At 38.3% G+C, this 23,984-nt stretch overlaps 1 protein-coding gene across 2 annotated transcripts in view; it reads left to right on the top strand.

Annotated features, from left to right (window-relative positions):
- ripor1 (RHO family interacting cell polarization regulator 1) overlaps positions 1–23,984 on the top strand; it is a 74,758-nt gene continuing 50,774 nt past the window's right edge. The window contains exon 1 of one of the 2 annotated variants that reach the window (XM_073853589.1): positions 1–308. The gene's annotated coding sequence lies outside the window, so the exon portion shown is untranslated. Of the gene's footprint in view, positions 309–15,911; positions 16,369–23,984 lie in introns of those variants that run through there. The other variant, XM_073853588.1, reaches the window with a different exon arrangement.

Here is a 23,984-nt window from a genome sequence, read left to right as displayed (position 1 = left end):
AATGCTGTGATTCATTGACTGGGTCGTTGTCTGTTATGTGAAGGAAATGTTTGGCTGTTGATTTTTCATTAACTATCAGCTGCTTCGTGATGTACTCCCACTTGTCCTGTGAAAACAAGTACAGGAGGGTTTAGTTTTTCTTTCAGCGTTGAAAGTAAAAGAGGTGGGCACGAGCAGACGCTTCTGGACTGCGGAGGGTGTGCGCGCGTGCGCTGTCTATTAACTTTAAACGTATTAAACGATCTATTAATTTGCGTAACTTTACGTTTGTTTACACGGGATTTAGACTGGATTTGACATACAGTAAGGTAGGAACTCATAATGGATAACGTATAGACAAATTTTAAGAGTATCTGTTATGAGCATGTTTGTTTACCTTTAACTTACAGTATATATGTTTTGGTGTGAAACGACATGATGTCTAAGACCATATTATTTTTGATTATTTGTACTGTGAAATATTTTGGCATGGGTCATTGTGACATGTGTTTCATTGCTAATCGTTAATCATGACTCGTTTAATGCAAAAGGGGAGTTTTGCGCCAGGCTGGGATATTCCCGATATTCCAAACCTATTACTCCCAGTATCAGTCAAACAGAGGTCGTCATGGAAACTGAGAGTTTGTTGGCTTATTGTAAGGAGGCTCTGATGTGAATATAAAAGACACTCTGACAAGGGTTTCCAAACTTTTTCATTCCAGGACAAACCACCTAGTCAGCTATAATCTATAATATAGTCAAATATAATCTACAAGACCCATCAAAATGTTTGATATGTGAGGGAACTATTTTTGTGTCATATTTTGGGGATATATTTTTTAAAAACGTCACTAAAGGAATAATACAAGTTCTCTTTTAGTGGAGAGAAGTTTTATTTTCCTTATCATTGTAAGAATTACATTTTAAGTTTAATTACTGTAACAAAATATCTGATAAAATACCAAATTGTTATTAATTTTTGTGTTAAACAGCCAAGTGACCCATCGTATTCCCAAATGCTTGATAAACAAGTTGATTGCTTGTGCTATAAAGTGAAGATTGATTTTTTATATTGTGTAATGTGTATGTAAAATAAAGTATGAGTTTGTAGCTATCTTGTGAATAAATTGACCAAGAGCGAAACTCCAGCCAAATATCAAAGTTGCACCATGCTTTTGCCCTCGAGCGACCCGGGATGCATATGTCCATCATCTTTCAGAAAACACATTTGGTTTTTTTTTTGGTAAATGTCCTTGGTCTTTGTAGCTTTATAGCGGTAGAAAACACGGACCAGGGAACAACTTCTGACTTTAAACCCCAATAAAGTGCATTCATCATTCACAGAAGTAATTCACACGGCTCCAAGGGTTTAATAAAGGTCTATTGGGGGTAATCGATGTGATTTTGTAAGAAAATTATTCATATGTAAACTTTATAAACTATGAAAACTAGCTTCCGGTAATGACCCCGTCTTGAGTCCAAGATGTCGTTGTTACCGGAAGTCAGAGTTGTTCCCTGGTCCCTGTTTTCTACCGTTGTTAAGCTTGAAAGAGCAAGGACATTGATAGAATAACTTTAAATGTGGTCATCTGAAAGATGATGGACATGTGTATCTCGGATTGCTGGGTGAGTAAATCATTAGGTAATTTTGATATTTGGCTGAAGTATCCCGCTATTGGGCATTGGATTAGCAAACATATCATGGCTCTGCATAAAATCATATAAAATCTTTAATAATTATATAATCATTAAATATTTACATTAATTTCAAAAGGGAAGCTAGAATACCACAAAAAAAGACTATTCTGGGTTGTGTTACCTAACCATGAGTTTTCGTAACATAGCCATTGGGTTAAAACAACCCAACATTATGTGTTCTGTCCAGTATTTACCCAGTATGGGTTGAAATTGAAAACAACCCAGACATCTTTAAAGGGACACTCCACTTTTTTGTATAATATACTCATTTTCCAGCTCCCCTAGAGTTAAACATTTGATTTTTACCGTTTTGGAATCCATTCAGCCGATCTAAATAGTCCCCTGCCATTAAAGGTTGCTCTAAGGGGACTATTTTCGGGCAGTGCGTAATATCATTGCGCCTCCTGCAGCCATGTTATACAGCAAAGTCCTTGATTATTACGCAAGAATGAGAGTATAGTTCCCAGCCATATCCGCATAGAAAATCACAACTTTTAATTTTCTGTCGGTCTAAGTACACGATGTAACTACAGAAGAGTCAAGTTTTAAATAGGAAAAATATCAAAACTCTTTGGTCATTTTTAGCGCAATGCCAATGGTCCAATCAGAATCAATGGATTGTGCTAAGCCACGCCAAAAGTGCTACCGCCAGATCCGGAGATCAGCTGAATGGACTCCAAAAAGGTAAAAATCAAATCTTTAACTCAAGGGGAGCTAGAAAATTATTATATTTAAAAAAAAAATGGAGTGTCCCTTTAATGTGTATTGTTCTTTTTAAACAAAGATCAGTCTTTGTTTTGTGGAAGTGTAAGAGATACTGATGTAAAGTTATCCTACATGAATATTTACTTCCTTGATTTGAAATTTGCAAATGATATGATACATTTACACTGCTTATGGTATCTTTTATCTATGACAATGCTTTGGACATAGAAATGTGCATTCCAGAGCAATAATGGTTGTTTTTCTATTATTGTTTTTACCATTTTTTTTTGCTCAGTGTGTCAGTTTCATATAAGTGACTCCCTTTAAAGACGAAAATAGTGACAATTTAGTGCAATTTTTAAATGTATTTATTGAAGTCAACATAAAACTCCAGCCCTCTATTTGTTCAGCATGTGGTGGGTTTGCTGTGTTTGTTTAGTGGGCCCCTCCTCATATAAAAAGTCACAGTGAGCTCAAGTTCATTTTCATATGTACATAGTGATCCGCAAAATAAGGAGTAATGTTGTGTTTTTATTAAGGTTATGGGTTTTAAATCTACCTTCAATGCAATAAAAGTCAATTTGAATTAAAGTTTGTTAAATGTATTAATGTAAATATATTCCTGATGATTTACGATTTATTTAAAGTGCATGATCAGTGTAGTGCAGTGATTTGGTTTACTGTTTAACTGAAAACGCAGTAAAAATGAGAGATAAACAAGTTTTTTTAAGCAGACTAGGAGGAAGTGATATGGCCCTGGGGATCGGCTTTTTATGTAGAATGTCACGGTCACCCTCGCCCCCTACCCAAACACACACCCATTCACTATATCTTTATGCATTGTTTATTTCACTTTAATGTTATAGGAAACACATAGTCAAGGCTTGCAGGTCTTTTACTGTAAAGACAGAGAGACCTTTAGCAGTGTTGCTTGTCAGTGATTTTGGCAGCTGTTCCAGCAGGTCTTCCTTTGACCTCAGTCTTGTAGTGGTCAGCAAAAAACAAACAGAACTGCAGATGAAAAACAAGAGCATGACACGTTACATGTAGATGACTATGACCAGAGCCATGTTTTACCCTCTGAAACTAAAGAAGTGTTTTTTCCTTTCTGTGTGTTCTTCTCACGCTTTATTTCCTCCTCTTCAGTTTTTGTTGACTTGGTAACTCATCTACTCCACTTTTTATTCTCAGTCAGGTCCCACACATTCCATAGGCTAATAGTAATATTTAGCACTTAAAGGGGACATATCATGGAAATCTGACTTTTTCTATGACATTTACCAGTAACCCAGTAATTAGTTTTGGTAAACCATTCTCTGCATATGTGAAAAAATAGGTAATTGAAATTTGGCTCCCCTGGTGATGTCAAAAGGGGATAATACCGCTCCTTAATCTGCACAGCACTGCCATATAGCGCAGAGATCAGCTCATTTGCATTTAAAGGGACACACCCAAAAACAGCACATTTTTGCTCACACATACAAATTAAGTGGCAAATTTAACATGATATAAATATAAATGATCTATACGGTATTTTAAGCTAAAACTTCACATACATCCTCTTGGGACACCAAAGATTTATTTATTTGAAAAAGTCTTGTGAAATGTCCCCTTTAAAATGCTGAACAAATATTTTGTTTTAGAAATGCTTTGCATGTTTTTTTTATCATGGTTAAATTGGAGAGTACACATCGTAATCTAAAAGTATCGATCACATTTATAAACAGTAATGTACAGAACGTTCTAGAGGTTCTGATGAATACTTTTGCAAAGGTTAATCAGGATAAATCGATTTCTTGGTATGATAGTGTTCAAGCATGTCAATGCAATCACGTTAAGTCATTTATTCACTTTATGTAACCTTACATGCATTTTAGTACATTATGATGAAAAATTATTTTATACCTCACCAAACTGTGCAACACTGTTTCGTATAATGTACACAAAAAACCTGATCCTTAAAATACCTTAAACTGGATTAAATTTATTTTAAGCACATGCACTCACCTAAAGGATTATTAGGAACACCATACTAATGTGTTTGACCCCTTTTCGCCTTTAGAACTGCATTCTATGTGGCATGGATTCAACTTTCCTTAGAAATGTTGGCCCATATTGATAGGATAGCATCTTGCAGTTGATGGAGATTTGTGGGATGCACATCCAGGGCATGAAGATCCTGTTCCACCACATCCCAAAGATGCTCTATTGGGTTGAGATTTGGTGACTGTGGGGGCCACTTTAGTACAGTGAACTCATTGTCATGTTCAAGAAACCAATTTGAAATGATTCGAGCTTTGTGACATGGTGCGTTATCCTGCTGGAAGTAGCCATCAGAGGATGAGTACATGGTGCTCATAAAGGGAGGACATGGTCAGAAACAATGCTCAGGTAGGCCGTGGCACTTAAACGATGCCCAATTGGCACCAAGGGGCCTAAAGTGTGGCAAGAAAACATCCCCCACACCATTACACCACCACCACCAGCCTTCACAGTGGTAACAAGGCATGATGTGTCCATGTTCTCATTCTGTTTACGCCAAATTCTTACTCGACCATCTGAATGTCTCAACAGAAATCGAGACTCATCAGATCAGGCAACACTTTTCCAGTCTTCAACTGTCCAATTTTGGTGAGCTCGTGCAAATTGTAGCCTCTTTTTTCCTCTTTGTAGTGGAGATGAGTGGTACCCGGTGGGGTCTTCTGCTGTTGTAGCCCATTCGCCTCAAGGTTGTGCGTTTTGTGGCTTCACAAATGCATTGCTGCATACCTCGGTTGTAACGAGTGGTCATTTCAGTCAAAGTTGCTCTTCTATCAGCTTGAATCAGTCGGCTCATTCTCCTCTGACCTCTAGCATCAACAAGGCATTTTCGCCCACAGGACTGCCGCATACTGGATGTGTTCCCTTTTCACACCATTCTTTGAAAACCCTAGAAATGGTTGTGTGTGAAAATGACAGTAACTGAGCAGATTGTGAAGTATTCAGACCAGCCCGTCTGGCACCAACAACCATGCCACGCTCAAAATTGCTTAAATCACCTTTCTTTCCCATTCTGACAGTCAGTTTGGAGTTCAGGAGATTGTCTTGACCAGGACCACACCCCTAAATGCTTTGAAGCAACTGCCATGTGATTGGTTGATTAGATAATTGCATTGAGAAATTGAACAGGTGTTCCTTTTAATCCTTTAGGTGAGTGTAGGGCAAAGCTTATTATCACAGTTCCATCCAAGCTTTAGACACCAACAAAATTGCCCATAAATGCATCAGAGATAAAAAAAAAACTAAAGGACAGTCTCATAAATAAATAATAATGTATAAAGACAGGTTAAAAAGTATCTTGGGAATATGTAATGCAGAGATATCGACTGAATCTGCAATAAGGAATAAATAGTGTCCAATCTGTACAGTTCACATGACATAATGTATTTTTACATTAGAGCTGATACATTCGCAATAAGAACTTGTGAAACCAAGAAATTGAAAGGGAATGTAAGATATACAGTTGTAAGGAAAATTGGCTAGAAAATCCCCATTGTGTGAGGCAGATAGAGGGATGGCTATCTGTGGTTACAGAAGGAAATGTTTATTGGTACAGATGTGCAGGGTGACAGCGAGGTGCAGCTTCCTCCTTTCACAGAAATGGCCAAACACATTTGGCAAAACATTGAGAAGTGTTACAGTAAAGCTGGCTTAAGTAGTCTGTCTCTTTCTTATCTGATCACACCTGCAGTGCCAGCATTATTAGAAATAAGACCTGGACTGTTAACCCTTTGGGGTCACTGGCCTTTTGCAAGAGTACTTCACCAATATGGCAACAGGCTCCAATTTCTCACAGATAAAAATATCCCACGTTTGTTTTTGGCTCCGTTTATCGAGTCTAAAGTTATTTTCTTCCACACGCTGACTTTGATATAAGACATGGGAAACATAGAGCTTTGGTGGTGTGATATGTTTAATACAATGAGAGGAAACGTTTGGTCATTTTTCCCTCTGCTTTGCACTGTTTATAAATGTCTGTGTTGACCGGACATGTCCTGATAAAACAATGAGTAAATACAACGGCTTCAAAATTACTAGATTTAGGAACTTTTATGATGCATGTTAACTGATAAAAGCACTAGAAGATGAAATTATTTTTGCATAAGAAATGGTGGAGATGGAGATGTTTAGTAATATTTCATAAAATATCACAGATGTTGTTAACTTTTATTCATTGACGGATTGTTCAGCAGGGTTGCTCAAAGGATTGTATATTTGTCTGCCATTTTGACTTTGTTCAGTGCTGTAGGTGGTTTGACAAACTACTTTAACTACTTTAGTTTTTTTTTAATTTAGCACATGTGTTAAACTGCTTATATCTTCTGTATGCAAATTTGAATCCGTACCAAAATACTTAGAATAGTTACTTATGCATAGTTGTGTTTGACTGTAACAATGTATCTTACAACACAATGTAACCTTGCTCTCACTTGAAATGTGTCCCCACATTAAGTCCTTGAAAGCTCCTTAAATTAACCAGGGTGTGGGAACCTGGGGGTAAAATCCAGGCACTCATTAGGTTGCCCAGTGGAGGGCAGTGTTGCTACCAGTTTGAGTAGTTTATGTAGTTTCTGGTTTTGACTTTGTATTCATTACCGTTAGAGGGAGGGGTTACGAGTCTCATGATTGTCATATGGTCACATAGATTTTTCCTATTCACGTTTTTTTTTTTTTGCCTTCATTACTGTGTTGTTTGATAATTAATAAAGAAATCAACTAAATAAACCAGTTAAGCATATATACAGAACACACACAAACACATTTCCCCCAGTCGCACATTAACAAGATATGAAAGTCCTGTTTTAACATTTTCTTAATAGCAGTGGAGCATTCGTTTTTTAAGTAATAACTTACATTTTCTGTATTTTTTTTTAGTATGCCTTCTCTTATTATTCTTCCTGCCTGTCTGTTAGAGCCAGTATGAGTCAGTGCGGTATGTCACATTACCAACCATGTGGGGTCCATGCAAAGCTCAGCTGTTTATGGGTGTGACGTAAGTGGAAACAGCAACAACCAGGACAAAAAAAGCACCGACGGTAAATGAAAACAACTACATCAACACAACACCTGCCCAACACGGCGTTTAATAATGGAAGCTTTGTGAATATGGGACACTGTTGTGTAAAGAGAAAGATAACATTTAGTCTCTATCTCTTATCTCTTGCCTTATCTACTTGTTTCATTTTTGTTACTTTTATAATGAGTACGTATGAGCTCAGGTGCAAAAGACTGTTAATGCCACCTCATTCAAAAATGACATAATGATATTAACTGAATTGCTCTTGACACGTATTATACACTCATCAAATACTTTCGCCTTAAACCCGGCCTCAGGTCATTCAGGAAAACCGGTTTGTTGACAGAATCTATTACAGTGATAGTTCACTCATAAATGAAAATTCTGTAATCATTTACTCACTCTCATGTTATTACTAACCTGTATAATTGTTTTTGTTATGATGACCACAAAATAAGATATTTTGAGGAATGTCTGAAACCAAACCGATCATGAGCGCCATTGATTTCCGTAGTAGGATAAAGAATATTATGAAAGTGAATGGGGCTCACGATCGGTTTGGTTTTAAACATTCCTCAGAATGTCTAACTTTGTGGTCTTCAGAAGAAAGAAATTTATACAAGTATTTAACAACATGACAGCGAGTAAATGATGACAGAATTTTCATTTTTGGGTGAACTATTTCTTTAAAGGGACATTACACCTTTTTTGAAAATATGCACATTTTCCAGCTCCCCTAGAGCTAAACATTTTATTCTTACAGTTTTAAAATCCATTCAGCTGATCGCCGGGTCTGACGCTAGCACTTTTGGTGTAGCTTAGCACAATCCTTTAAATCTGATTAGACCATTTGCATCACACTAAAAAATAACCAAAGAGTCCTAACCATATCTGCCTAGAAAATCGCAACTTTTGATTTTTTGTTAGTCTTAGTACACGATGTAACTACAGAAGAGTCAAGTTTTAAATAGGAAAAATATTGAAACTCTTTGGTTATTTTTTGCTCAATGCTAATGGTCTAATCAGATTCAATGGATTATGCTAAGCTATGCTAAATGTGCCATTCCAAAATGGTAAGAATCAAATGTTTAACTCTAGAGGAGCGATGCGCCAGCTGACCCCACGCAATACGTCATGATGTCAAGAGGTCACAGAGGACGAACGCGAAACTCCGCCCCAGTGTTTACAAGTGTGTTGAAAGAGGACCGTTCCTACGTTGTTGTATGTCTGATACTAATTAATGTCTTTGTGGCAGTTTATTGTTTAAAATGGTCCGCAAATGTGCGTTTTATATATGTAACACGTGACCTCCTAACGTCACTACGCATTTCCGCTAGGTTGCGCTGGACCGGACCTAGACGAAAAGTTGTGGTCTAAAAGTAAATTTTTTTTTATTTTTCTTGTCAAAAATGACAATCGTTTCGCTAGATAAGACCCTAATGCCTCGTTTGGGATTGTTTATAGTCCTTTGAAACTCCGTTGAAAAAAACTGTTAAGTGTTGAGTTAAGTATTAATTGTTGGTGTCTATTAAAGTCCATTAAAATGAGAAAAATCCTGCAATGTTTTCCTCAAAAAACATAATTTCTTCTGGACTGAACAAAGAAAGACATCAACATTTTGTATGACATGGTGGTGAGTAAATTATCTGGATTTTTCTTTTAAGAAAATGGAATATTCCTTTAAGAGCCTGATAAAAAATGCTAATTTACAAAAAAATGTCAGATGCACTTAGAGCGTTTTGCATCTGAGCTCTTCATATGTTCTTAGATGTTTTTTTTTGTCAGTTTCGGTCCTATACATTTTTTTATACCAAACCTAAGTCTGTATCATTGAGTCATTGAGCTTCACGTAAGCTGCAGTTGCTTGACAGAGCGCCATTCAAATCGCTGATTTTAGATATACAATAGGGACTGAACAGGTCAGTGAGATGATTGCAAAAAAAAAAATGGTACAACCAACTTTTTTATGTGATATATTACTTAAATTACCATATTTTTCTTATTTAAAATAGATAAAAGTTAATATTCTGTATTAGTAAAATAACACACAAGTTTTACAAATAGATAAAAGTCAAGTTAAACTAGATCTTTAAATCCATACCCCATATCATAAAATTGAGACGTACTGCATCTATATAATTTTTTTTGGCAGCTTCCTTCCTCATATGACTGCCATTGCAGTCAGAGAAATGATAAACATAGGCTTCACAGAGCATTGAAGTTCAGAGTGAACAGGAAACGCCTCGTCACCAGAAAACGCTCCCAGAAAAAAATACAAATGCATTCTTTATGTGTGTTGCCTTCCGTGTTTACTGTTGTTTATTGGCTGAACTACGTTATTTAGAGCTATTTTAGGGCCTGATGGAAAGCTTAAACGCAAAGTGAAAGAGGGGAAATATTTTTCCCATCTCTGTAGGCCAAATGAATGAATTAATTTCTTTATCTGCACCATGAAAGTTTCAATGCCATCTGATTTACATTTTGAAACTGAATATACAGAGTGTCTGTCTTGAGTTTTATTCCCTTTCTTTTTCATTTTCATTTTCTTTCTTTTCAGAATGAATCCAACCAAGTGGGTCAGCCCATGCAAAAGAAACAATATGCATGAGCTCATTGGCAGCCATGTTCTTGCATCCTCAATGCAGACTTTGCTTGTACTCTTCACTTTCTCTTTCACTTCTGCTTCCCCCGCCCTCTCATTCATTACCATCACTTTTCTCAGGATTACAGACACTCAGCAGTTTCATTGCAATGAATAGGAGTATTAAAATGAGACTGAGGGTGAAACCTTTTGTTGGAGCTTAATTACCAGGCTTGGAACAGGACCACACTCCACATGCTTGGGTTTTGGGGAACTGGCTGCACACCACACGCCCACCACAAACCCACTGTCAGTGTCCAACTCTTGGAAAAAATGTCCTTGTCACTGAGTCAGTTGTGCCTAATAATATGAGTCCTTTGAGAAGGGTAAAAGTTGTGCATATTAAAGCATAGCTTTTTTGTTTAATTATCCTGACCAGGTAACATTGATTGTCAATGGCATAAGATGGGGCACATTTTGGGGAAACAGCTGTGAAATATGATTTACTACTTGACATTTCTAGTTAGAAGCTAGCAGTATTTGGGGGAGGAGCATTTTCATTCTAATGAATGAGTCTTATTGGACAAAAAATACATGAGTGCAGGATATGCACCATGAATATTTTCAGTCCATTTTCTTGGCAGCAAAAAAGTCATTTATTTGCTTAAGCATAGTTTTGCCAATTTCACTGAAATAAAAAAGCATTAATGGATAACAAACATGGACTAAAAGCCAAAAACTGTATATGTACCAGAATATACACACTCTTTTCTCTTGAGCATGGTTACGTGCCAACTATGTCCTTACAGGCCGGGTCACGGGTGATGCCATCACTCACACTTCCTCTCCGCCTGCTGAGCATCATGCCCAAGGGAAGAGACTAATCAGCAGATTATTATGGCCTGGTCGGCAGGGTACCACCCTGCTTTTAATCTAAAAGGAATTTGGCTGGAAAGACAGTTTAAGTAGGCTGAGGGGTCAGAGATCCACCCCCTGGGTGCTGGGTCCTGCTTGAAGGTCTCAGGGGTGGTGGGGGTAGGAGAGCCAGTGTCATAGAGAGTACAGACTAAAATAAACTGGATTGCAGAGCACACTGAATCGATGTAATGTGAGCGATTATTGCAGCTGTTTTTTTTGACTAGTTCATGACTCCAGACCTTTGACATCCCCATTAAAGCTCACTGATAGAATTGTGTAGTCTTAATGATGAGCTAGGTGATAGTCATGGACTATTGAGTTAGCCTGGTCTAAGTACCACTATCTTCAAAGGTCAATATACAGAGTGCTTGCTGGGCCCTGGAGAATCGAGTAATAAAAACAGTGGACATTAGCATCCCATAATGCTCCTCTAGGGCCAATTTTAGAATTCTCTAAAACCTTTATCTCACATGTCCATTTTAGTAACATGATTTTCTGCTCTCTTTGGATTTTAACTTCGCTGCCAATGTGCTTAAGTCCATGTAAAACCATTGTGAGTGTACATGGACTCGTCTAGCCCTGAAATTAGGGCCAGAATAGACCATCCGATGCTTTTGGGTATCAATCTACTACACAGTTTCTAATAAAGATTTTGTCTAGCCATCAAAAGTATCCGTGATTTATAAATTGGCTAACATGAAGTGTGATACAGTATGTTGGTGTGCTTGTTATATGCGATATGTTTGTGCGTGCCATTTATGAAATGCAAAAGTAGCAGATGGAGCGAGCAGGTGGTGTGTGATGTGTGCGTGGGTTAGCACGCATTTCTCTTTCTTTTGCGTGGGTCAGTGTGTTATGTTGAGTGAGTGGGTGGGTAGTTGTTAAATGCTGCAAAGGTTTTAGAGAAGGCTAGTGCTTCACATTATTTTGTAGTAAGTTAATGTCCCTGCTATTGAGTCTCGCTCATGTGCTTAGGTAATACAGAGTAATACAGAGCTGTGCTGACATTGTTTGAGCTCCTTTAAAAAATTAGACATTTCAAACTACTTCTTGACTACCTAGTTTTAAAGTAAAATTTACAGATGTCTTTGATGTTTTTGTTTTATAGCTTTTGGAGGCGCTTGGTGAGCTGTGGCAGTAAAAAAGAAACCCGTTACCCCCATAACAAATAAAACCCCTTCATAAACATAAACTGGGCAGGAACACATAGCTGACCAAATGAAAGGAGATGCAGAGAAAACAAGAAAGAAATGTTCACGTAAGCATGTTTATAAATACATTTATACCCTCTGCTGGCACACCCATGCTTGATTAGAAAAACGCATGTTTTGCATTATAATTCAGGCTCTGGTTTTAGTAGTGAGTATACCAGTGCAACATCCAAAATGAGTTCAGTTGCCAATAAAATGAGACGAAAAAGAGGAAGGAAAGACAGAAAGTGATGATTAGATGCTGTCTCCTCCTTAAACTGGACATTCCCACAGGGAGTCTGAGAGGCAGGTTGCGTGCCCTGCGGTTCAGAGGTCAATAAGCGTGTAGGTGGAGAAGGGATAAGGGCTTGGGTTCAAAGTGAGATTGACAGGCAGACAACAGCAACTTTCTAGTGCAAACCAAAAGCTATTAATAAGGGCTGTTGCTGAGCACTGTTAGATCAACAGGTAGAAAAGCATGTGTGAGACCATAAAAAACAACCACATAATCATATATTACTAATTGGTCACTTTCCAGACTCTGAATTCTGTAGATCAATCATGACTTATACTTTAAACAAGGTTCCTCACGGCCACGGGTCCTTGAAATCCTTGAAAGTGTGAATCCGGGGGGAAAAATTCAAGGCCCTGGAAAGTTTTTGAAAATATACATATATAGATTTACGGGTTACGTATCTAACTGTTGTTCCCTGAGAAGGGAACGAGACGCTGCCTCTCTCTTGCCATACTTCCTGCGTCCCTGTAACGCCGTCTTTGGCAATATTTCAGATAGCGATATACTTCTGTGTCACCCTGTCTTTGTCATTAAGCCTCACCATTGGTTGAATTTGATATACACATTCAGACGCACTTACCCCTGGAGGCGTCACCGCAGTGACACAGCGCGAGTTCCCTCGAAAGGGAACTATAACAATGTGTCTTAAAAGGTAACTCGATGTAACCTTGCTCTCACTTGAAATGTGTCCCCACATTTAGTCCTTGAATTTGAGGGTATTGGACTTGGAAAGTCCTTGAAAGGTTCTTGAGTTTGAAGTTAACTAAGGTGTGGGAACCCTGATTAAAAGACATTTAATAATGTAAATAGAATGTACATTGGTTTGGTCTTGGCAGGCTACATCTGCTACGCTGCTCCTGTTGCGAAATAAGTATGAAACTAACTTCTGTTAGATCCTCAGCACATAAAATAGTAAAAACATTCTGCTGCTGATGCTAGATAGATGAAGACCTCTTTAGCAGATTTAGAGAGGTGGTGCTGGGGAGGTGAAGGGTTAGGATTGAGATTTTCATAGCACACAGAGAAAAGAATCCATTTGGGTGTGGTGTAAATTGAAAGTGAATATCCGAAACTGACCAGTCATTATGCAAATAGTTTCACGGCTGAACTCTGAATTTGTCTTGACAAAAAATTAAAACAATACAGAAATGCATTTTCGCATTTATTTAACAACAAGATTCAAACATCGTATTTTGTGATACGATGATGTCGGGACCCCACATCTCAACCTTAGTCAGACACTGCTACATCATGTAACAGCAGCAACAACAACAATGGCGGACTACGTTTTTTCTATATCAGCACATGGCCTGGAATTCTCTCTACATTCTGCACCCAATTACATAATTGAGGTGCCATTATTTAGCCCTGGGTAGTAGTGGGTACATTGTAGTGTGCTTGCCTAACAGTGGGGTGAATGCAAGTGGGGGTGTATGCTGCAGTGATTAAGAGAAGAGAATTCAGAATGGGTAATATAATAGCCGTATTGGTTTGAATAGGGGCAAAAGGGAGGGGTAAAGAGAGGGGTTAAGGGTAGACTCTATTGATCTCTCTCTTCAAGATCTGAGCATATCTATTGCTGACAGGTGCCCTTGTCGACCCTCTCTTCAAACGCATGACATCACCTATGGTACTGCTGGGAGTGTTGCCGCAGCAACAACTGGCTGAAGCCTATGAGATCAGTCACAACTCCTCTGGGGCTTAGGGTGGTTGCTTAAGCTTCAACACGTGTCAAACATCTTCCTACGTATTAAAGCTGTTTAATAGATCTTGTATACAGTCCAAAACCACATACTCCTGGCTTCAAGGTGAGATGTGTCATTTGTGTGCTTGTATAGCATAATTCCCAAATACTTGTCTTGTTAGTTGGATGAACAGATTATGTGATTGTAAGCATCACTCACATTTGTCTGTGAAAGCCCAGACAGAGTCATTTTTGTGATTTGCTGTATAAATTCATCCTACATAATGTAAAGAACATTCTGGTAAAATATAACTTTTGATACCTTAAATATCAAGATTGAAATGAAAGTGAAATTAATGATTGAAAGATTGTTTTGAGATTGTGACTTTGATATTATGAGACTTAAGCCTGGATTCAGGGTTCCCACACCTTAGTTAATTTCAAATTTCAAAAGGACCTTTCCAGGTCCAATACCCTCAAATTCAAGGACTTATGTGGGGACACATTTCAAGTGAGAGGAAGGTTACATCGTGTTACCTTTTAAGATACATTGTTACAGTTCCCATTTGAGGGAACTTGCGCTGTGTCACTGCAATGACACTTTGGGGATGCCTTCAGGGGTAAGTGCGTCTGAATGTGTATATCAAATTTAACCAATGGTGAGGCTTAACAACAAAGACAGGGTGACGCAGTAGACAGGAAGTATATCGCTATCTGAAATATTACAGGGACACAGGGAGTATGGCAAGGGAGATGCAGCGTCTCGTTCCCTTCTCAATCCTACAATACACAGGGAATAATATGGATTTTTTTCCAGAAAACTTATTGCATGAAATAGATTTAAGCACTTTCAATGACCTGTATCTATGTATGTATATTTTCAAAAACTTCCCAGAGTCTTGAATTTTCCCCCCAGATTCACAAACTTTCAATGATTTCAAGGACCCGTGGGAACCCTGTGGATTTCACAGACACAAAATGTAAAATAAAAAGTTTGAGTTGGAGACAGCTCTCGGTTTGCTGGGGTAGACAATTTTAGTCACACATTTGTCATTTGTGTAATATTCACATGGTAACGGTTTAAACTTTGCCCTAACATTGGCAAAAATGTTCCTTCCAAACCGGGTCCTAGAATCCCTATTTCTTATTTTCTGCCTTTATACAGTTTCTATCTATAGCCTTGCGTTAATTGTCATGCAGCCACTAAACGCCTATAATTTATCCCATAGGCTGCATTGCTTATTATGACACTATACAACATGTGGTCTATTAATGTGTTAGCCAGATTTAGTTTTATATAGCTATAATAAATTCCATTTATCTTTATTTCCCTTTTGATTACTGTACGGCTTGACAGCACGCTTGCGTCAGAATGATGTTTTCACTTAATATTTGTAAACTCTGTCTGTAAAATCAGGATAAAGTCTTATTTATGCATTCTTTTCAATCTTTAAAATGACCTTAATCAATGCTAAAATATCAAGGTTATATTTTAACAGAATTTCTTTACATTATGCAGGATGATTTTATGTATAAAAACCATAAATCACAAAAATGGCTTTGGATGAGTGTGTCAGGTTTGCAGTTTGTCTTGGGTTAAGATTTTGTCTCAGGTGTCCATTAAAAGGCAATGGATCTTAATGCTAGTTTGAATGCCAGTTTTACCTTTCGATGGTGCTGGTAAAGTGGGGGTGTAATTTACATTTTTGGGTTTCACTGAATGAATCCAAGGAAAGCTCAGTCTTTGTCCCTCCCATTCTCCCTTCCCCCTCTGTTTTGGATGAGACTCGTGCATGAAGTGTATTTCAACGTCTTATTTGGATGTGTGTGTGTACAGTGCGCGTGTAGCCTCCATTTCTGAAGAAGACTTGACATACACAATTTACGTCAAAGATGCACCCAATTTCCTTTGAATACAACACTGGGTCGTCTTCTCTCGATACTCTCCACGCTGGCCGCCCGGGTGTGAAGTGGACACGCTGAGGATGGACGTCTTTTCATTTGCATGTGTTTTGTCCACACCCCTTGTGAGATAACGACAGGACCAAGCCTACAGTCTTGCCTTCAGAGGGAGAAACTGACACACGGCTCGGCTTCTGCACACAGACTATCGAAGATACATTGTAAATAAACTGAGGAGATATTTGGTGTCCGTTGCGCGTCGTTTCGCGGGAAAGTCATTTCCTTGCATTCGTTTCGAAGGATTGAACGGACGCGGATTTGGATTTAAACATCGATGGTACAAGCCCCGGCGACAGACATGTATGTAGTTTTATTTAGTAAATCATTTCAATGATGTGTGTGTGTGTTTAACAAGCATGCATTGGCTATTTCGATAACCGTTTTAAGCGTTAAATTTACTTGAAAATGGGTAAATATGAGGAAAATCCCCAAGCATGTACGAAGAGACAGAGACAGTGAAGTATGATGCAGAGACTGTGTTTAATGTTTAAGATGCTTGACAAGACTACGTGTAGTATTTGTGAATTGTATACTTTATACATATTTAAACTAACGTTTTTAAATTGTGTAACTTACAAGGCAGTGTGTAAACCCGTGGCATGGACGAGATGTGGAGCGAGTCTGTCTTGGGTTCAGATGACAAAGAAAGCTTTGTTTTCTATTTGTGTGTAATAGATGTGACAGAAGAGTCGCGTAATCTCGGATATTAATACTTGAAGAATTAGCGGAAAGAAAATGTCAGGCATTTTCCCTTTGGTTTATGCGAGCACAGTTGGGGAAATCAGACTCATGTTGTGGGACCAGATGTATTTTGATGACGTTTAGTTTCCCACATAATACGTTGCATTTTAACCTCAGCACTTTGTAATATTGCTTTGAAGTCCTTCTCTTCACGTCCTTGCTTATGGCCACTGAGTTGCTTTGGAGAATATCCCTTGGAGCTAATCCTCCACAGCCTAATCCCTCTTATTTTTCTTTCCTTATGCATGCGAGGGAATGTTTAGGCTTTAATAACCCTTTAATATTCCCTTCATACCTGTCTTAGGTACTCAAATCAATAATGCATTCTGCACTACTAGACAGTTTGCAACTAAGGTTGATCTGATGCTTGTAAACAACTGAGCAGTTTAGTTGGATGTGAAATGCAGAAGTAAACACTAGCATAATGTACTAATCCGTTATTTACATGAGGAAGATTTTTAGTGTACTGGTTGTCTTGCACGTAAATAAACTTTCTTTTCGTCACATTCTAGTGCCACTTGTATGTCGTGCTATTTGGGATGTGAGATTTGCTGTGAATCTTGTGACTCTAGCTGTGAGGCAGCTGTACCAGCAGTTGTACTTTCTGGGTGTGGGAACGCTTTTGGAAAACTCTGAGGCTTGTGAACAGCACCGTGGGTCACACAATCTGTCCTTTGTGCGGAGTTGGACTGGCATGAATGAGTTTAAATTAGCTTATGATTTAATTGACAAAACGAAGAAACTGATAAGAAAAAGTGTTGTCAGTCATACCATCTTTGTTACTGTTTGATATTTACTTAAAATGTTTCAATGTTTGCTTAAATAATATATTTGGCCAATGTTTACATTTGGCTTTTCTGTTTGCTTATTCACATGAGTCATTTCTATGGTCACACATCTCAGTGGCTCATCCAAGCAGTGTTTGTCAAACGTGTAATGTAATTCTAGAGTGTACTTGTTGATATAACCGACTAAACTAACTGTTTTGGTTGTATTAGGTGTTTTAATCTGGTTTTGCAACCTGACCTAGCTGGGTGGCAATTTGAACTCGCAGCCTGAACATTTACCCTTCAAGTTTACCAGACCAGCTTAAACCAACAAACCAGCTTAGGCCAGTTTAAGATGTTGTTTCAGCAGGCTAGCTAGGCTATGTCTTCCCCTTTCTCTATACACACGGCTTCAGCTTATTTTCTTTCTTCGTTTTCTTTCCCCAAAGAAATGCATGTGCTCCCGCAAAGGAAAAACTGTCCTGGCTGACCATTTTGAAAATAGACACGCCTTCAGCAGGGACCAGTCGACTGTTTCTGGCAAAAATGTATGAAACATCACACTAACTTTAATTTGAACACTGCCCCTGGCTTTTATTCAGAACTGTATGGCCTGACTTGCTCTTCGACACAAAGTAAAACCCAACCGTTTTAGCCAAATATTACAGGGTGAGGATGTTCATTTTAAATGCACACAATCCCTGATAGTTATTCTCCATTTTCTATGGCGGGATTTTATTTCTGAGAAATGGATGTAGGTTAGCTGCAAGCATCTCTATGGCCTTTTATCTTGTATAATGCTTTCCCTTCCTCCTAAAGAAAGCAGATAATGCATTAGTGTTTCTTCCTGTTGGTCAGACAGCTACCAGTTTCAGAGGAAGTGAGCACATCTTGAAATAAGTCTCTGGATCTGTGTAGGAGGTTACAAATGATTCTTACAGTCTCTTGCACCTGGCTCATGCTATTTTTTGGGAGCAATAAATGGTAATATGAATGCTGGATGGTCCTCTTGCTTTCACGCATTGTGCATGTGCCAGTGCATGTGCCAGTCCAAGACACAAACTTTTCCGTAGTTCTCTACCTCAAACCACCTCATATGGCAGTGGTTGTTTGGAGACTTACAACAAATGTCTCCTTTTTACAGTATTTTTAGAGACTAGTATTACAAACTACTCTCTCTGTGTGTAGACAAACACATGCACGCAAAGTGTCTTATTAGGATTGGTTAATATGTTAGATTGCAGTGTGTGCCTCCCCAGTAGGTGGTGTTCATTTTTATATAGATCAGACTCGCCTGCTCTGAGCTGCTACAAAGTCTGAATGTTTCAAGCGATACACTTTGTTTGGTGTGAAAGGAGGGACCCTACCTATCAATTGATAGTTTTCATGTGTCGTCACACACTTAGGGGAACGCCACCCTGGCGGCCTGCTGTTTTTCGCAGGTTAGGAAGTAAGGGATTTCTTTAGTTTAACCTAAATACTGAATATTTGTTGTGAAATAAAATGCACTTACTGGCAGGCATCCATCAATATGCACCCGTATTTACAGTGACCACTTCATCAAATTCAAAGGTAACCTCATGTAAACACTGGATATATTGATCACTTTGGCAACCAAGTACAGTGATTAGTTACACTAAAGGGCTTATTATAGCTGTGCAATGCTGTAGGCTTAGGCTACATGTCGGTTTTCATTTATAGTTCTGCATGCAGAACGGACAGGTTGTTAACATTTTTGCAAGGTGCGCTTCAGGCTAGGCATGATTAAAAACTAGACATTTTCCTTTAAATTTCACCATTTGGAGTAGATGTAACATCATCATAAAATCTGGTTTCATCTTGAGTTGGATTGCAAGTCATGATAAATGAGTTGACTGTTAATTCAGTTTTGGCTCTGACAAATTGAGAGAATTATTTGTTAGTGATTCAAAACAATAGCTTAAAGGGATAGTTGCCCCAAAAATAAAAATAATGTCATCCTCAGATTATAAATGACTTTGTTTTGCTGAAGACAAAAGGAAGATAATTTAAGCAATGTTTGTAACCAAGCATTTCTGGAGCTCTGTTGACTTTCATAGTATTTAATTCTAGGGATGCACCGATATGGAAATTTTGGCCGATAACCGATATCTATAGGCCGATAAATATTCACATTATTTTCACAATGAAAAACTCGCAGACCGCGGACATCTTGTCTTTGCGCTAGACTAGCATACTCTTCTTAAGCCCGCAACACGTGTCATCCTCGTGCTATGTCACAGAAAGCACCAATCAAAACTCCACATGGCCAGCAATGAGCAAGTGAAGTGGTTCAACAAACCAAAATAATCCATAATTTATCGGCTTTCATTTATCGGCCTAATTTTGCTATCAGACCGATAACCGATAATATTAAAAATAAGCAGTTATCGGCCGAAAACGATATGTCGGACGATATATCGTGCATCCCTATTCAATTCCCTACTATAGAAGTTACTGGTGCTCCAAAACGGCTTGATTACAAACATTTATCAAAATGCAATCCTTTGTGTTCAGCAGACCAATGAAATTTATACAGGTTCGAGGTTTATACAACCTAAGGGTGAGAATATTTGGGTGAACTATCCCTTTAAAGGATTACTCCACTTTCTATAAAAAATCCTGATAATTTACTCCCCCCATGTCATTCCAAAACTGAGAAGAAATTAAATTTTCCAGTATTTTTCTCAGTTTAATAGACTTTATTGGATCCCAACAGTTTACAGTTTAAATGCAGCTTTAAAGGGCTCTTAACAATCCCAAATGAGGCATATAGGTCTTATCTAGCAAAACGATTGTCATTTTCGGCAAGAAAATAAAAAAATATCGTTTTGGTATAAGACCCTTATTCCTCTTCGGGATGGTTTAGAGCCCTTTGAAGGTGCGTTGAAAGTGCTATTTTAAAGGTCCCGTTCTTTCTGTGTTTTTGAAGCTTTGATTGTGTTCCCAGTGCAATATAACATGTGTTCATGTTTCACATGTAAAAAAACACAGTATTTTTCATACAATTTACTTATCTGTATACCGCTGTTTTCACTGTCCTCAAAGTGGGCTGATGTCTTCCTTGTTCTATGAAGTCCATCCTTCAGAAATACGTATCAAGTTCTGGTTGTGTAGTTTGTTTAGTGTGTTGTGATTCGACAGCAGCTTAGCTTGCTGTTAGCTTAGCTGGTGACTGACGTATTCCTGTGGGCGGAGTTTAGTCAAAAACTGTTCTACTGATATCATTAATGCAGGAAGTAGAGGGCTGTAGTCTAAACCGGCCGTTCACTGTAGGCTTTGAAAGGCGAATTCTGTTAAAGAATATATATCGCCTGGCAGTGAACTTTGAGCTTTATCATTTTGCAGGTATTATTTTCATGCTATTATAGCAAAATTACACACCAACTAGGGTTTAAAAAATGGGATCAGAAAGAACGCGACCTTTAAATCAGGTGTGTTAAATAAGGGAGACATACAAAATGTGCAGAGCAGTGGGCCTCCAGGAACAACGTTGAGAACCACTGCTTTAAGAGTTCTTTAAAAATAATTATATATTTTTTTATAGTTTTTAGTTGAAAATTAACAGCCCATGTGATTTCCTTGTTCATGAATGAGACATGATGAGACAACAATGCTGGTGGTTATTAGTAGGTCCTATAACCGACCGTGTTGCTCTATTTGAGATCAGCCTGCTTTGTAAAGACAGCCTAGGGGTTGTCCTGTGGGTGTGTGACTCCAACATAGTTGTCAGATCTGTTGGATAAACAGGAAGCTGCTGAGACGACAGAGCTGTGCAATGGAGAATGTGAAGTCTATGAAGTATGACAGCAAAAAGAATGCTTAGCACTGTAATTAATCACAAACATATTAACCCACATGTTCAAATGCAAGCGGCATTAGACACAGAAACACAGTGGACAAATGTATTTGAAGAAGATACTCTCTACAATTTTACACTTAAAGGGTAATGTATAGTTTGTGGATCAAACTTTATACATTGGCCATACCAGAGTGTTTTCTTTTCCCTGTTCAAAACTGTTATGAGAAATGTGCAAAGTGGGGCTATTGCCACGCAGTGCTGCATTTGTTCTCGCCAAGAGAAATTTTTCAGGATGGTTTTGTCATTAAGTCTTCATTTCTCTTTCTCATTCTCCACCTCTTTTTAGAGCTTCCACCCATTCGACTATCCAGCATGCCTTCCGTTTAGCTCAGCTCTGTTTCCCGAGTGTGGCTTGGTTGACCACCCACACATGCAAAATGTGTCTGTTTTCTGACTGAGTAGGCAAACGAATTCCTAACGTCTCTGATGAGTGTGGGGCGTTGTGAAGCATAGATAGAAATAATTGTGGATGGTTTGGTTTTGCACTTTCCAGGAGTGGGGACATATAATAGTCCTATATATTTAGCTTGTTGCTGAAAGTTTGAAATGAGTGTGCAGTTATATTCTTCCTTTATTCCGAAATCAAGAAATTTGAGAGACAAATTGATTTGCTTGAAGCATTTTTTTATTTCAGGAATAAATAAGGAAGGAACATTCTGTGAAAATCTAACCATGATAGCTTTAATATTAACTAAGACCATGTCAAAGAATTAAAGTGAAATCAATGATGGGAATCAAACTTTGACACTCCTAATCTTATAATCAGATTATGAGATTTCACAGACAGGGTCACGAATATGTTACAGCTAAGTCACCCGTTACTCATAGCTTTACTTCATGCTCATCAAATTGTAGTAGTCACACTTGATTTCTGTAGTCTGTTACGCAATATTGGGATATTGAGCAACGTCTGGATGTTACACAATTTAAACGCACAAACTTAAACATGTATGGATTTGGCAGTACACTGATTGCTGTTTTGATAGCAGGGAATTTGCAGTTGGTTATAATAAATTCAACTCAGGTTGTCTTTGGGTTTAAGCTGATTGTCATTATAGGGTTGCTCTGGATTGAACAACATGCATCAAAGTTCTGCGTATGTCAGAAATGCATAACAGAACTGTATTTGGCCCAGTGCACCATGTAATTCTTGGGTAGGCTGTGTGTTACAGTACGATGTGTATTTCTGGAGTGTATCATTACACGGCGAGTGAGAGAAGTGTTATTATTGAGTCAGGACAGCAGAGAAGGAGCATCTGCATGGGGTGACTCATTCTCTCCCAACTTGGTACATTCATACACATAGGCCTCATGGCTGGCCCATGCACAGATAAACCCAAATCACCACGAGCACAGACCTATCTTATTGGGCAAATATGCAAATGTGCTTGTTATTGTATCTGTTATGCGATATTGTGTTGCAGAACAACTGGATATAACGTTTTTAGGAGCAGAGAAGTCTTAGGCCACCACCACCAAACTTGTTGTTTTAGAAGTTTTAATGTCCATCCATATTTATTTTTCAATCTATTTCATTAAGAGACAAACAGAAAATACAGGAAACATGTACAAAAAAAATAATTTTCAGGAGGACTAAATGTCATCTTTAGGCATCGTCGGTGTTTAGTGTGACCACCTTGGCACTAAACACATCTTGAGCGTTTTTGAGCAGGATGAAGTAAAAAGAAATTAGAAATTAGGATTTCATTTTATTTAGTTTTAAGAGATCCTGCAGTTTCCTGCTATTGCTCAAGTGGAAGGGGAGTTTAAAACTTAACACATCAGTTTACATTTTTATACAGTTTACTTACTACATACACATTTCCTGTATTTTCTGGATGTATTCTATTAAAGGAATAGTCTACTCATTTTCAATATTAAAATATGTTATTACCTTAACTAAGAATTGTTGATACATCCCTCTATCATCTGTGTGCGTGCACGTAAGCGCTGGAGCGCGCTGCGACGCTTCAATAGCATTTAGCTTAGCCCCATTCATTCAATTGTACCATTTAGAGATAAAGTTCGAAGTGACCAAACACATCAATGTTTTTCCTATTTAAGACGAGTAGTTATACGAGCAAGTTTGGTGGTACAAAATAAAACGTAGCGCTTTTCTAAGCGGATTTAAAAGAGGAACTATATTTTGTGGCGTGGTGGCACTTTTGGGAGTACTTCGACTTGCCTGAAAAGTCCGCTCCCCTTCTCACTCTCATAATGGGAGAGGGAGGGTGTTACTGCGCCGAGTCGAGGTGCTCCCAAAAGTGCTATTACGCCATAAAATATAGTTCCTCTTTTGAATCCGCTTAGAAAAGTGCTACGTTTTATTTTGTGCCACCAAGCTTGCTCGTGTGGCTGCTCGTCTTGGATGGGAAAAACGTTGATGTGTTTGGTCACTTCTGGCTTTGTCTCTGATTGGTAGCATTGAATGAACGGGGCTAAGCTAAATGCTATGGAAGCGTCGCAGCGCGCTCCAGCGCTTACGTGCACGCACACAGATGATAGAGGGATGTATCAACAGTTCTTAG

This window comes from Misgurnus anguillicaudatus, chromosome 15 (assembly GCF_027580225.2).
Source record: "Misgurnus anguillicaudatus chromosome 15, ASM2758022v2, whole genome shotgun sequence".
Lineage (NCBI taxonomy): Eukaryota > Metazoa > Chordata > Actinopteri > Cypriniformes > Cobitidae > Misgurnus > Misgurnus anguillicaudatus.
Note: the sequence above shows the minus strand (reverse complement) of the source record. Positions and strands in the feature narration are given on the sequence as shown.